A 15,498-nucleotide genomic window follows, 5' to 3' on the forward strand; every position below is an offset into this window, starting at 1 on the left:
CACTTCTCACTGTGAGGAGTGATGTGGCCAAAATTAACAAGTGGCTAATTTTTTAATATAAATAGACAGGAACATCGTCTTGACCAGCGGTCGTATAACACTCATAACACCCAATGCAATTGACCTGTGGAGAATGTTTCGCTCACGAAAGGTTTCCTCCATTCTGGACCGGCAATCGAACCCACTTCATAGCACATGCTTCTAGACGATTGACGTCGCTAACCGCACGGTCACAAAGCCCAATCTGTTTTTCGTGTGACTGAAAACCGAAAATTCTAATTATAGGCAACTAATCCAGTCGAAATCCCTACCCGTTTATATAGCTTATAAACATCCTTTAAAGCTCACGAGAATCGTGCCACAGGAAGATTAATTGTGATTTGTGATTTGCATAATTTGTTTTCAGCTAAAGGATTTTTTTGACCGAACTTAATCGGCTTAATCTGAAATGGCCTATTCGGTCGAACGATCAGATTGTTCGAATGTTTTCTTAGTCATATCATTTGTTAAACAAAACTGTATTTTTGCCCTGGTTTGTTAGGATCCAAAGTTAACTTTATTCATTTATTTATTTGAACATTTTCATCTGGCTTTAGCTTTTGATGAATAAAAAACGCCAGTTTGAGTTCACATTGTTGGCCATGCTCAAATTGGCGCAAAAATCTCATATCTTTTCTCAAAAAAGTTGATTCAGTAATTGAAGATACAAACAATGTGGAATTTTTAAACAACTCTTATTCTCCTAACATTAAATAACAACTTATTACTGGCAATGATTGTTTTTTAGTTGGATTAATAACTCTCTTCTAATCCTTTTCTGAGACATGATGGATGAAATGCCATTGAAGTCGAAAAGTGCATAGAACTTGTTGAAACCTGGTGAATCGAATGGGGTTCTGTATTCCGTAATCGTATGATCGACCCTCTAGCTGGAGTATGTTCCTTGACCGGCGAGTCTGCTCTGGGGCGTAGAAGTTCAAATGATTCAGGATTTCGGTCTCGACGGTTAGAATGTTGGCGATGAATGGCGCCTGAGCGATAGTTCGCCTGTGTTTGAGCGTCTCTAGACCGAGCAGCAGGAATCGTTCTTCATAAGGAGGAAGGTTTGTTGGATCGTTTCATGGAAGATTACATAAGGCGTACCTGGCGTTTTTTAATTATCCCAGTTTTGTGACCCAAATTCAAAACTACTGTAGTTGACGAGTATATAAACGTTAAGTGCAATGTCTGGTTTTGCAACGCGTTCTATTAGTATCGTGTTGGTTTTACGTCAGTATACTCAAACCAAAAATATCTTCTTCTTCTTATTGGCATTACATCCCCACACTGGGACAGGGCCACCTCGCAGCTTAGTGTTCATTAAGCACTTCCACAGTTATTAACCGCGAGGTTTCTAAGCCAAGCTACCATTTTTGCATTCCTATATCATGAGGCTAACACGATGATACTTTTATGCCCAGGGAAGTCGAGACAATTTCCAATTCGAAAACTGGCTAGACCGGCATCGGGAATCGAACTCTGCCACCTTCAGCATGGTCTTGCTTTGTAGCCGCGCGTCTTACCGTATGGCTAAGGAGGGCCCCTAAACCAAAAATATACTGTGGTAATAACTATGGGAATTCTAGTAAAATGCTAAGGGGTCGTACTGACTAAGTCGAGTCAAGTACTAGACACTGAAGACGGCCTTACTGTTGAGGTCGAAATACGTATCTGTCAAGATTCAATTAAGTGGTGGAATTCAATGGGATTGTACAAACTCGTCTTATGACAAGTAAAGACATTCCGCTAAAAAGCTCAAAATAATTTTCTTAACAAAATCTACAACCAATTAAACTAGGGTATCCAATCATGGTTTGAACCAAATGGCGGGTTTCAGATGAGCCGGCAAAACAAAGTTGATCTATTTTATTAAAGGGACATGTTAGAACTGCGATTTCTAGTTTATATGGAAGCTTAGTTCATTATCTTTCCAAAAACATCCTGGGTGCACATATTTATGCTTAGTTTCATTGAAAAAACTTAATAATTACATAACTTCGATTTGTACCATGGTTTGAACTACACTGTTCATGGTTTGAACTAAATTCATACCATGGTTTGAACTACTGCAGCAGCCAGCAGCTCGTAAATATAATACTAAGCACATACATACTACAAGATTTCGGCCAAATAGAATTTTCGGCTAAACAGCTTTCGTCCTAGTGGCTTTCGTTTAGATGGCTTTCAGCCAAACGGTCCTTCTCCTTCACCAACATCTTTTGCATTTTGCTCATAAAGATTATTGTTTTATTTTAATTTTCTAGGAGAAGCTCTTTTAAATGTCTTCGAAATATTCTTTTTGATAGGATCTTCTATTCGAACTCTGTACTCTGTACTATTCGATATTGAAATTTGAGAAGGCCTTCACTTTTTAGACAGGCGGCAAAACATTGAAGAAAAAAGCAAATTCAATATTTAACATCATTCTCCAATGGTTATTTTACTCCTCTAATTTTCAGATCAGATAACTGCCGTCATACGCATATTTATTCTATGTTAAGCTAGCAAAAAATATAAAAAAACACTTGCTGAACAGTGACTAAATTTTAATATTTTTTATTGGATTTTACATTTAAAATTGATTGCAGAAAGTTGAAGAAAGTAGTTAGCTCTCACTGCATTCTTACATTTGTTACACCTAATCATCGTGAAAATAAGTTACAGTGTCACAATTCTCCAAAACAGTTTGCGCAGTACTTTAAGACCAAAATAACACTAACATCCCATTCGTTGCGACCCCGTCAAGCTGATCGCAATCGAATCCATTAGTTAATTTACATGTGTTTCTCTCTTCACGATGCATGTACCAGGTCGTGTTAGTAACCGCCCCGTTTTGACTCGTACCATCCAGAGAGACCAGCAATGGATTGATCAGTAGATCGACCAACATGTGCTTAGATTGTTTGAACTAAAATGCACTGACTCCGTGTCCCTTGAGGAAAACTGTGCCCTCGTTGGAATCAATAATCCAAACACCATGGGGGTCATAATTAGTCATGCTTTCTGGAGATCAATCTCACGCGGTGCCGCCCGGGCTGCCCAGATGTGTTGGACTTCATAATGTGATATTTGAGCAGCAATAATACGATGATCACGTGCGGGTGGGCTGCGATTCGCTAAATCCGACCCAAACGGCTTTCCTAAGTCCTGTCGCGACGTCGTTGTCGTCGCGATGTCAGCCTTTCAGTCGTTTGGCATGACATTTGCGCTGCTGAAGCCGGGCTGTTAGCGAAAGTGCGAAACTTTTAAACATCGCATCTGCAGATTTTTAGCATTTGATGAAACGAAATGCTGGTTTCGGTGGGACCATAGCGGGGGGCTGTTGCCTCCATAACGCATATGTATACGAAGCATGTGGATGATTGACAAGCCGTGAAATGTGGCAATTTGGAAAATGACAGAACCGTTTAGCGGATGGTGAATCGGTCGACAGCAACAACAGCGCTATTAGGATCCTATGCCAACCAGACAAAAGGATACGTGTCATACACTTGTAGCAAACAGTGATCGACGTGCAGTGCATAACAATTGCATTCGGTTATTTTGGAAACGACTTGTAATATGAATTGCTTGGTGCCGGAATTCAAATTTCGGCTATTCAAGACGCGTGATATTGTATATAAAAAAGCAATTATTTGTTGAACATGATGAAACAACTGATTGCAAACGTTTAACTACATAAGTGATTGATAACGCAGCTTGAATAAATCAAGAATTTGCATATCCATCCATCCATATATATAAAACTCAATGTTTGTATGTTTGTATGTATGTTTGTATGTATGTTCCAGCATAACTTCGGAACGCATTGACCGATTTTAACCAAATTTGGAACACACATTCTTTATCTTAAGGAAACGACGATAGGGGGGATGGATGCTGTTCGGAAAAGGGGGAGGGCGTGAGAGAGGGGGGGTCATCGATCAACTCAGTGTACCTTCTGAACCCCTTGACCGATATCAACCAAATTTGGGACACACATTCTTTATCTTAAGGAGACAATGATGGGGGGGTTATGGATGCTGTTCGAAAAAGGGGAGGGTGTGGGGGGGGTATTGCTTAGTTATCCATCAACTCAGTGTACCTTCTGAACCCCTTGACCGATATCAACCAAATTTGGGACACACATTCTTTATCTTAAAGAGACAACGCTGGTGGGGTTATGGATGCTGTTCGGAAAAAGGGAGGTGTGGGGAGGGTATTGCTTAGTCATCCATTAACTCAGTGTACCTTCTGAACCCCTTGACCGATTTCAACCAAATTTGGGACACACATTCTTTATCTTAAGGAGACAACGATAGGGGGGTTATGGATGCTGTTCGGAAAAGGGGGAGGGTGTGGGGGGAGGGGTATTGCTTAGTCATCCATCAACTCAGTGTACCTTCTGAACCCCTTGGCCGATCTCAACCAAATTTGGAACACTCATTCTTCATCTTATTGAGACGATGATAGGGGGGTTATGGATGCTGTTCGGAAAAGGGGGAAGGTGTGGGGGAGGGGGGGTATTACTTAGTCATCGATCAACTCAGTGTACCTTCTGAACCCCTTGACCGATTTCAACCAAATTTGGGACATACATTCTTTATCTTAAGGAAACGACGATAAGGGGGTTATGGATGCTGTTAGGAAAAGGGGGAGGGTGTGACGGGAGGGGTATTGCTTAGTCAGCCATCAACTCAGTGTTTTTTCTGAACCCCTTGGCTGATCTCAACCAAATTTGGAACACTCATTCTTTATCTTAAGGAGACGATGATAGGGGGATTATGGATACTGTTCGGAAAAGGGGGAGGGTGTGGGGGGAGGGGTATTGCTTAGTCATCCATCAACTCAGTGTACCTTCTGAACCCCTTGGCCAATCTCAACCAAATTTGGAACACCTATTCTTTATCTTAAGGAGACGACGATAGGGGGGTTAGGGATGCTTTTTGGAAAAGGGGGAGGGTAAGGAGGGAGGGCAATTGCTAAGTTATCGATCAACTCAGTGTAACTTCTAAACCCCTCAGCCGATATCAACCAAATTTGGAACACACATTCTTTATCTTAAAGAGACCACGGAAGGGAGGTTAAGCATGCTCTTGGGAAATAAGAGATGGTATGTGGGAAGGGGTATTGTTTAGCAATCGATCAACTCAATGTAAGTCTTGAGCCCCATGACCGATTTGAACCAAATTTGTATCAAATATTGTCTGTCCTAAGGAACCGATTTTAGTGGATATTGGTAGGTCCCTTTAAAATGGGGTGGTTGTGAGAGAGAGGTATTGTTTAGTTGGCGATCTATTCAGCATAACTTCTGAACCCATTTCCGATGTTCACCAAATTTGGAACCCATATTCTCTGTCTATGAAAGACTACATCAGACTGGGTAGGACTGTCATAGCTGAACGAGAGAGAATATATTTATTAAACGAACAGTTTAGTATACCTTTTTATCGCATGGGTGAATTCAAACCAAATATTTAAACACGTATTGTTTACCCAAAGGAAACTATTTTAGAGAGGCTTGGAGGAGTTTTTGAAATGCGGGAGGATGTTGGGGTTGGATATTGTTTAGAAAACGGCTTAATTTAAAATCCTTCTTCTTTAGTTCATCTGAGGTTCTTTGACATTGTACAATGCTCCGAAAACAATTCCTCAAAAATAGAAAATCCTCGACAATAACATTTCCCTGAAAATGACGTATCCCTGAATGAAGCAGGTCATCAACATAACACTATTTGGCCTAAGGTCATTCGACATGAAGTGAATTTGGGATAATACTGAACAGCATCAGAAAAATCTTTCATAGAAAGCATGCATTTGCTGGGTATAAACCAATGATAATTGTTACCCTTCATCGGAATCATAGTTTGCCCAGTGAAAAGCAATGAATAATGTGTTTTCTTCTGGATGGTGGATGTGATTTCTCCTTTAAAAGTAGGCATTTTCCCGGAATAAGGCAATGGTGGGTGTGATCCCTTCTTTAAAAATATGCGTTTGCCCGGGATAAGACATCGGTGGATGTTTTCCCTTCTTTAGAAATAGAAGTTTGCCCGGAATAAGGCTATTCAAACCCCCTTCTTCAAAATCAATCAATATTTCCAAAAGCCTTCTTTTACTCAAATGATGAAGTATCAACAAGTAAACACAATTACCCTGTTATTCAATTGGTTTTATTATTTTTCGATTATGAAAAAAAAAACTGTGAACCAAACTGGCAACTCCGAGCAAGGCCGGGTACATAAAGCTAGTCATTAATATACGGATGTCGATCTATTCAGATATTATTCTGTATATCTTCTGTTCCTGGTTGAATATGGTTTTATTTTAACATTTTTAACATGGATGTTTGCTTACAACACAATATGTCTTTTGTCTAATGCATAATCGAAATAATTACATTTCGGCTGTTACTCCCTTTGCAAATGTTCGTCTATAGATGCTATTATTTATTTATAGACCTGATTGGTAATTGGGTATGCCTGCGACAAAGAGATAATAGTTTTTCTGTTGCGTCGGGATTTGTCTTTCATTACCATCGGTTTCATCGGCCATTTTCGACTTATCGCGCATTAAATGTATGGCATTTTAAACCACTATTTAAAGAGGTTTAAGAGAGTTAAGGTTAAGAAGATTAATCATTAAAAGACACAACGATTGAATAAGAATAAGAAGGAGTTTGTCCACACTGTACACACTCCATTATGTTTTATTTGACATTCAAGAGGTAGTAAAACCCAACTTCTCAACATATTAACGCTTAAGGGAGCCTGGTCACGCGTTACGTAATTCAAGAAGCAGGGAGGTTGGTCACCCATTACTTGTTGTTACATGAGGAGGGGGAGGGGGTTCAAATTTCCCGATTTTTTTGCGTTACGAAATTGGTGCACAAAGCCAATAATTATTATTTTATATCCATCATAAGCCTAAGAAAAAACTTACAGAAGCCATCGTATTCAAACCTCGAATACATAAATTAATTCAGCTATTTGCTATTGTGGTCTACCTTGTGCGCAAAACCTTCGAATGATTCGAAATATATTGATTGTGTTTGAAAGCTGATTGGTCTCAAACCTCGTAGATGTTTAAAATTCCACAATAATAAGAACCAGACCAAACTTTCGTATACATTCCAACCATAAATTTTGCCCTTTTGCTAGCAGTTTGGAGGACAATTCGGATGCGATAGACGACCGTCGCGTCGCCCATCAGCATTTTTGATGAATACCTAATTGATCACCCACTGCTTGGATGCCGCCAGCCGCGTCGATTTGTCGCCCTGAAACCACCAGACTCTCACCTAGACCATCGTTCGAATGTGGGCGATCAAAATAAATTGCCACCCATTGGGGGTTCATTAACATGATCTTGACAATGTTAACTGCCACCGGCGCGGCACGGTCCTGGTTGCGACTTGAAGCACCAACCGATCTTGCGGATTGATATTCTCTGTCTCTGCACAGGACCTCCCTGTTTATTTGGTATCGCTGTTTTGATGAAATACTTTCGTGTCATGGTGGCAGTCTTCGAACAAAAATTATGTAACGTCCAACCACCACTGATCCAAACGTTTTACACCACAATCAATCGAGAAAGTTAGTTCAATACCTACGCAGTGATCTACAAACCACTAAGCGCTAATATGTCAAACCAAAGGTTTTAGGGGTAAACACATCCTATGCGCATAAGTGAAATAGCGAGTGCTAATTTTCAACCTGTCGAGTGTCGATAGCACTGAGCATAATTAAGTGTAACCGTCTTTTGTAGTGGCCACTGTTAGGAGAGCAAAAGTGCTAAATAGCCGTACTACGTTAGGTCATCAATTGTTGTGCAACAAAATTTTAGAAATGGACTGGTTGAACGCAGATAAAGACCTCACTGTCATTCGGTTTAGATACAAACCATATTATCATGGTGCGGGTCAAGTAATTAAGCGCCAGTTTGATAATAATTATATATTCGAAAAAGAAATCCTATATCACACGAAGGTGATTCGAATGACATGTCAATTTGTCTTGACACCTCTCGTAAATATGAGCCATTTTCTGAGATCTATGTATAGATCTGATATCGTAGACAAGAAAAACAAACAACAGCAGTAATAAATCGTAGATTCGGCGAGCGAAATTAGTGGAAGAACTATAAGAGGCGGTGCCTTCGTAAAAATGTTGCTCCATGTGTGGTCGATATAATAACTCTATTGTTGTGGCAGCTGAACAAGTCGGAATGCCTAAATTAGAAAGGAATGAGAGTTTATTCATAAATAATGCTCGGCAGCGGAATGGTTGGTCGTATTGTCGTGACTTTTACCACGTTTTGGGATTTTAGTACTAATGTGAACCAACATGAAATTATGTTGTCGTTTTTATTTAATTCGTGCAATGCAATAAAAGCAAATTATTTGTTAAAAGACAGGAACACCGTCATCGACCAGAAGTCGTACAGACTGAACACTTAATACCTAGACAACGGATTGGACACATAACACCCAATGAACCGGTGGCGAATTTTTCGATAACGAAAAGTTTCCTCCTTACCGGGGCGGGAATCAAGCCCATGTGTCTAGACGATTAACGTCGCTAACCGCACGGCCACGAAGCCCACAATGAATCTTTGGGGAATGCATGAAATATAAAAAAATATTTCGGAGAAAAAGTTTATTTCGGAGAGAACATTGGTGTCCTTCATTTACATAGAATTTCATCAGCTCAGCTATCTTAATCCTGAAAATAAATAGAAACTTTGAAGTAATATAGACACTTAGTATTTTAACGATTATTTATCGAATTTATTTTTCTGTATAGTTTTTGAAAAAGTTCCAAAATCTGTTAGTTGAATTTATGGTTCACTATGGAGCTTTCTTGATATTTTGTGTGGATAATTCAAAGAAATTCCTTTGTATTTCAACTCCCGTACATCATTATCAAAAAACTAAAAGAAAATTTTTACATTAGGGTAAAAGTTTCCACAGTCGTGGGTGTTCCTATAGTTGCGGTAGTACGGTGTTCAAAATTTTTACTCATTTAACGCAGCAATCCACCTTACCGGCTAATTAGTTGACCTGTTATAAGTCATAAAAGGACAGAGACGAAAAAGTTTTGGAATTCATTTTTAATTGGTAAAATGCCGTGAATCGCAATTCAGTCCCATCTGTATGCCTTTGTACCAATAGTTGGCGGTAGTTTTTCCATAGATGGGAATCCCGTATAAAACATATGGGATTCGCAATTATAGGAATAAGAGTTACAAAATACCGCAACTATTGGAACACTGCACCAATAATTGGAGGATTAATTCCAGGTAACAATGACAGATTGTAATAAAATTTCAAAACTCTTTGAATGAAATAGATTTTATGTTTTTGGATGCACTTTCCAGGTAAGCAAAATGGTTTTAAGATTGTAATCGAGAAATAAGTGTAGGAACGTGCTTATTGACTCCACTATCCACTTTTACCGTATTTAGTGATGATACTCTACTCGACATCTCTACATCTCGATGTTTTATATTTCGATATCTCTCCCTATGTCGATGGGGTTCTCATCTCCCTATGTCGATGGGCTTCTCAGTTCCTTCATCCCACATACATTTTGCGTTCTACATCTCGATAACCTCCCTTTCTCGATATCTCTCTATATCGATATCTCTCTATATATTTTCTTCAGGATTTGCTCTCCCAATGTCGATATGTTCAAAGTTCTAGGCTACTAGACCATTTTTGAGGAATAACAATAAAGTGACAGTTCGGAAATTAGTCTAGTCATAAGAATGCTTGGTGCTACCCAGCAAGACCAACAAAACAAGATTATTTGAAATTTATTGAAATTGATTTATTTATTCGCGAATCGCACCAAAGCTTTAGTTTGTTAATTTTGTTTGTGACAGACTGTTTTCCGTTAAAATCCAAAGATTTTTTTTGTTAAATCAAATTTTTGAATGGGGAAGGGCGTTTGACCGAAGTTCATTCGGCCGAAATCCATTTGACCAAAGGCCACAAGGTCGAAAGTAGCTTGGCTGAATATGTCATTGCACATCTGGTCGGAATTGACATACGGCGAAAAATGACGTTCTCCCGAACTGGTCATTTGCCCGAAAATGCCGTTTAGCCAAAATGGTCATACGGTTGAAAGTTCCGTTCTGCTGAACGGGTTATTCTGACAAAAAAGTTGCTAGGCTGAATCGGACATTTAGCCTTTAATGCCAATTACCTGAAATGGTAATACAAATTTCCATAATCATACCACCCGTTCAGCAAATTACATTTTCTATCGAATGACCTGTTCGACCAAATGTCATTTTTGGCCCTTTCTGTCAAACGACCAATTCGGCTAGATTACTTTTTTGGCATAATGACCAGTTAAGGCCAAACGGTTTTTTTCACTTAAATGATCTGTCAGGGTAAACGATTCTTCGTCAAAATTAGTTTGGTCTTTCAGCCATCATTTTCAGCCAAATAATTTTCGTCCTAATAACTGTTTGAGCAAACGATTAATTCGCCCTAATGGATTTTTTTATTCCGTCCTTTATTTGTTAGGCACTCTGTGTTACTTAACCGCTACTGTGCCGAGATCTACTGTAGTATTCTCTTGTACAGAATCCAAGCAGAATTTATTTTTAGATTTCCATTACCATTATCGTTGTCGTTGCCAGACATCCAATGATCGTTGCATTGTTCGGTTACCATTTATCCGGGTACGTTGGAGGAACAAGTTTTTAATGGAATTCTGCTAGATGGCCTTCAGCTTAACGTGTTATTCGGCCAAATAATGACTTTCCTTTGTTAAATATCTTGGCTGTGCATATGCACAGCACATGTTTCGAAATGGACAAATTGATATGAAATTTGCGAAAAAGAATCCACGTGTCTTGAAGGGACTCGAACCATCAACCTCCTACTCTCTAGATAGGCGTGATAACCCCAACAAGACCACTTAAGGTCACGTTTGCGGAAAATATTCAATTTGCAAAAAAGAGAGCTAACCGCGGTGGAGGTTGGTACTCGGATTCTGATGGCTTTTCCGCTAACGTGACCTTTAAGCGGACTTGTTGTGTAGGGGTTATCACGCCTATCTAGAGAGTAGGAGGTTGAGGGTTCAAGTCCCTCCAAGACACGTGGATTCTTTTTCGCAAATTTCATATCAATTTGTCCATTTTGAAACATGTTCTGTGCATATGCACAGCCAAGATATTTAACAATTAATTGTTAACACAATTAGCTTAGTATTCATTAAGTACTATCACAGTTATTAACTGCGAGGTTTCTAAGCCAAATTACTATTTCTGCAATCGTATATCATGGGGCTAACACTATGATCCTTTTATGCCCAGGGAAGTTGAGACAATTTCCACCCCGAAAATTGCCTAGAACGGCACCGGGAATCGAACCAAGCCACCCTCAGCATGGTCTTGCTGGTCGTTTAGCAGGAAGGGCCATTTAGCTGAAAATGTAATTTTGCTGAAATGCCGTACAGCCGAAAATCGTTCAGCTAAACTGATCATTTGACCTAAAAAGCCGTTTGGCTGAATAGGTCATTTGGTCGAACTGGTCGTTTGGCCGAAAGGGCCATTTGGTTGAACGGGTCGACATTTTCTACCATATCACTTGTTCAGCAAATGCCATTTTCAGCCGGATGACCCGTACGACCATATGACCGGTCCAAGCAACTTTTTTCAAAATGGTTTCTGGCGTGACGCCCCGATTTTCAGACAGGCGCACACCTTTACTCTGGTGTTAGACGCATAAAAGTAAATTTAAAAATTAATCAGTTTATTTTGTTTGACAACTCCGGATTGAATAGGAACCAGAGACATGTTTCGTTTATATCTGAGCGAGGAAGGCTCCGAGGTTTTTTTGCTTTTTCTGGAGCGAGTAGGACGATGAGGCTTCTTACTGTTGTTTATTCCGGAGTGAGCCGGATACCGAAGTATTTCTCATTATTCCGGAGTGAGTAGGACTCAGAGGTATTTCATATATTTATTATGCATTAATCAGAACGGCAATTTTGTTTTGTTTATTCCGTAGCAAGTGGAATTACGAGGCATTTTTTGTTTATTTCGGAGCACACCGCATTCCGAGACATTTTTGTTTATTCCACACCGGACACGACTCCACATTATTATTCTGTTTATTCCAATGTGGTAGAGTCGACTTCAGTTCAATCATAAATTATGAGTAACACGGCTACGAAGTCTCATGTAACTGACACGAGTTTTATTTATCTTTATTTATGTTTTTTTCCTATTCCGGAGCATTGTTTTGTTTATTCCGTAGCAACTAGGACTACGAGGAGCCTTTTTTTTTATTCCAGTGCAAGATGCACTCTGAGGGAATCTCTTTCTTTATTCTGGAGCGAGCAGCACTTCAGAGAATTTTTATTTATTGCCGGAGCGAGGACGAGACGAGACAACTCTGAGGCGTTTTTGTTTTTTTTTTAAATTTCGAAGCGAGTAGGACGACGAGGACTTTTTTGTTCACTCCGGAGCAAGCAGGACTTCTTGACATTTTTGTTGTTGTTTATTCCCCAGCGTGCAGAACTAGAAGGCATTTTTGATTATTCCGGAGCGAGCAAGACTTCAAGACATTTTATGTTTATTGCATAGCTAGCAGGACTCCGAGGTTTTTTTTTTGAAGAATTTATTCCGGAGCAAGCAGAACCTCAGGGCATTTTTTATATTTTAGCGAATTGAAATACGAGGCCTTTTCTGTTTATTTCAAAGTGAACAGGACTTCGAGGAACATTTTGTTTAGTTCGGAGCACACAGGCCTTTAATTACTTCGCTACAAGCGTCTTGAAGTTCAAGACTTTATTTTATTCCGTAGCGAGCATCGTGACATTTTTCGATTTATTTCTCAGTGAGCAGGACTCCTTGGTATTTTTGTTTTGATTATTGCAAAGCGGGCAGAACTCCAATGAATTTTTGTTGTTGATTATTCCGAAGCGAGTAGAACTTCGTGACATTTTTTTTATTCCAGTACGAGCGCGAATTTAAGGCCGTTTTGGATATTCCGGAGCAAGCATTTAGTAGTTCAATTTGTGGATTGTGATTAATTGTCTAATTAAACTGAATAGAAGTGCGAAGATTGGTTGAAAACATTCTATTATGGGTTTGGTTTGGAGTTTTAATTTGAGTTTTGTATTCCACTATTCAATTTAACGATTGTGTTTGATCATTGAGGAAGGAAACTTACGTTCTAAACGATAGGAAGATTACATTCTAATAGTTGGTTTTTACGATAACTCGAATCTAACGGTTGGTTTCGGGTCACTAATATAATGATTTGGTATTTATTTTGAAAATTGGTGTCGAGTCAAGTCGAGTCAAGTACAAGACACTGAAAACGGCCTTACTGTTGAGGTCGAAATACGTATCTGTCAGGATACAATTAAGTGGTGGAATTCAATGGGATTGTTTAAACTCGTCTTATGACAGGTAATGTTTTTTAATCAAACTACGATTTAATTTGAATGGTTTTCAAATAAGCCGGAAGCAACGTGAAGGGTCTTTTGATTTATATTTTACGTTTTCAGTTTCTTTTTCAGTCAGTATGAGTTTTACTTTTTTCTTCTGAAACTTTGATAAACTTCTCACCCGTGTTTCCAGTTTCCAGTTTCCTGTTTCCGTGTTGTATGTACATTGTTCTTGCTTTCCCGATGTTTTTCGCACTTGTTGTGGACATCAATTCATACGATGACCAACTGTTCGACACAAGAAGCATTTAATACGACGGATATCGATGAAGGAATACTTTCCTCAACTTTCATGTGTTCACCATGCTTCAGGTCCCGTTCCGAAGGAAACTTTTCGCCGAATTCTGCGATTTATTATAAGTGTGCATAAAGCACAAATATGACGTTCACACCAGACAACGATATTGACTGGACTCATTTATCCTATTTATCGCAACAAATAATATTCTACGCAAAATCCTGTTGAGCCATCTTACTGTGGGGGGTTGAAACAGTAGGAATCGTTTTGCTAGAACGTGAAACACAGAAAGAACTAAAATAGAAATACAAAGTAGAAAAGGAACAAGCCTGGAATTGAACTCACGACCTCCTGCTTATAAAGCACAAGTGGTAGCCACAGAACCACCGAGCTCGTCGAAAATCCTGTTCTTGTTAAAAAATTTACAAATTGACTGGGAAGTGATGGAGGAATTACTATTTTTTTAAAAATAAAAATCGGTTCACTCTACTCATTTTTTGTCAATTAAATATTTTCATCTGAATTTCTCTAAACAAATTGGAAATTGGCTGGATCGCACTATGCGCTTGGTAGTTCTGGCCATGTCGTACTCAACAAACGAATGTCAGATTGTCTAACATATCTGCATGAGAACCTGCCAAAATATGTATAACTGGGCACATACGAAATTGTATACAGGTATTGTAAGAAAAGCTTGCAAAATTGTAAGGTCAGGTTTCTTCCTCAATTATTGAATCGGCCTCGGGCATTTTATTATGATGGATAAAGTCCTCTGAAATAGGTTTCTGGGAATATAAATGACTATTCCGAGCCAATATTCACTTTTTCTGGAAATGGAACAAAATAGTTTTAAAAATAGAAATAGTTTAGATCTGTAAAACATTTGCTCGATTGTCACAAATAATTAAAGGTTGAGGTCAGGAATTGAAATACTGGTTAAAAAGATCTTTTCTCGGGTAATACCTACCCTGTTGCTTACCTAAACAACTCAATATGTCCGAAGATGATTCATGCAAAACCAAGCAGATTAAAATCTAAACACTTTCCTCAATAGAGAGTACGGTGGTTCTCATGTTCGTGTTGAAAATTGTCCAAACAACTTTGTCTGCCCAACGTGGGGGCCATCTCTTGCTTGACCCTGAACTTCACGCCGCGCCGCCGCGGCATCAAACATAATCCAATCAGCTGTCTGCTTCAGAAGTAGCATCCCAAGCATGACCGGAGCGGCTGCCAGTGCCGTGGGCTATTTTGTTTTGTTGTTGTTTTTGTCGACCGCTGAAGATGAGAAACACGAGAAACGTGTTTGTTCCGTCGTCGTAAAATTGTGTTTATTCAACCGATTAACTGCGGAGCAAGCGAGAGAAAAAGAGGGGACGCACGGTCCCATACTCGGTACCTGTTAGATTGGGTCTTCACATCAATTTCATTGTCATCAACCTCCTCCAGAGAGCATAATGAACAAGGTAGGCTGTGAAAACCGCAGAAGATGCCCAACGCCACTTGCGAAGTGTCGGAAGATAAGGTCGACTGAGACATGATTGTAGATGGTGATCAAAATTGCTTTATGGGCGATCAATGATGTATTTGGATGCTGATGTAACAGAAGTTCGATCTAAATGGTACCTAACCATTAAGCCCGTTTACCACTTTTTTCGATCCTAGCGATGCCGATGAAACCGAAGCTTGCTCCCAGCGATGCTAATTCTCGTGATGCGTTGATTTACGAGGCTCTAAACAAGCGCCTACCAAATACCATCGTTATAGGGCTGCCTTCCT

General features: G+C 39.4%; 1 protein-coding gene across 1 annotated transcript in view; it reads left to right on the plus strand.

Annotated features, from left to right (window-relative positions):
* LOC134216437 (mucin-5AC) overlaps positions 1–15,498 on the plus strand; it is a 196,255-nt gene that overhangs the window by 42,367 nt on the left and 138,390 nt on the right. The gene's annotated exons all lie outside the window — the stretch shown is intronic.

Source organism: Armigeres subalbatus, chromosome 2 (genome assembly GCF_024139115.2).
Source record: "Armigeres subalbatus isolate Guangzhou_Male chromosome 2, GZ_Asu_2, whole genome shotgun sequence".
In the NCBI taxonomy this organism is placed as follows: domain Eukaryota; kingdom Metazoa; phylum Arthropoda; class Insecta; order Diptera; family Culicidae; genus Armigeres; species Armigeres subalbatus.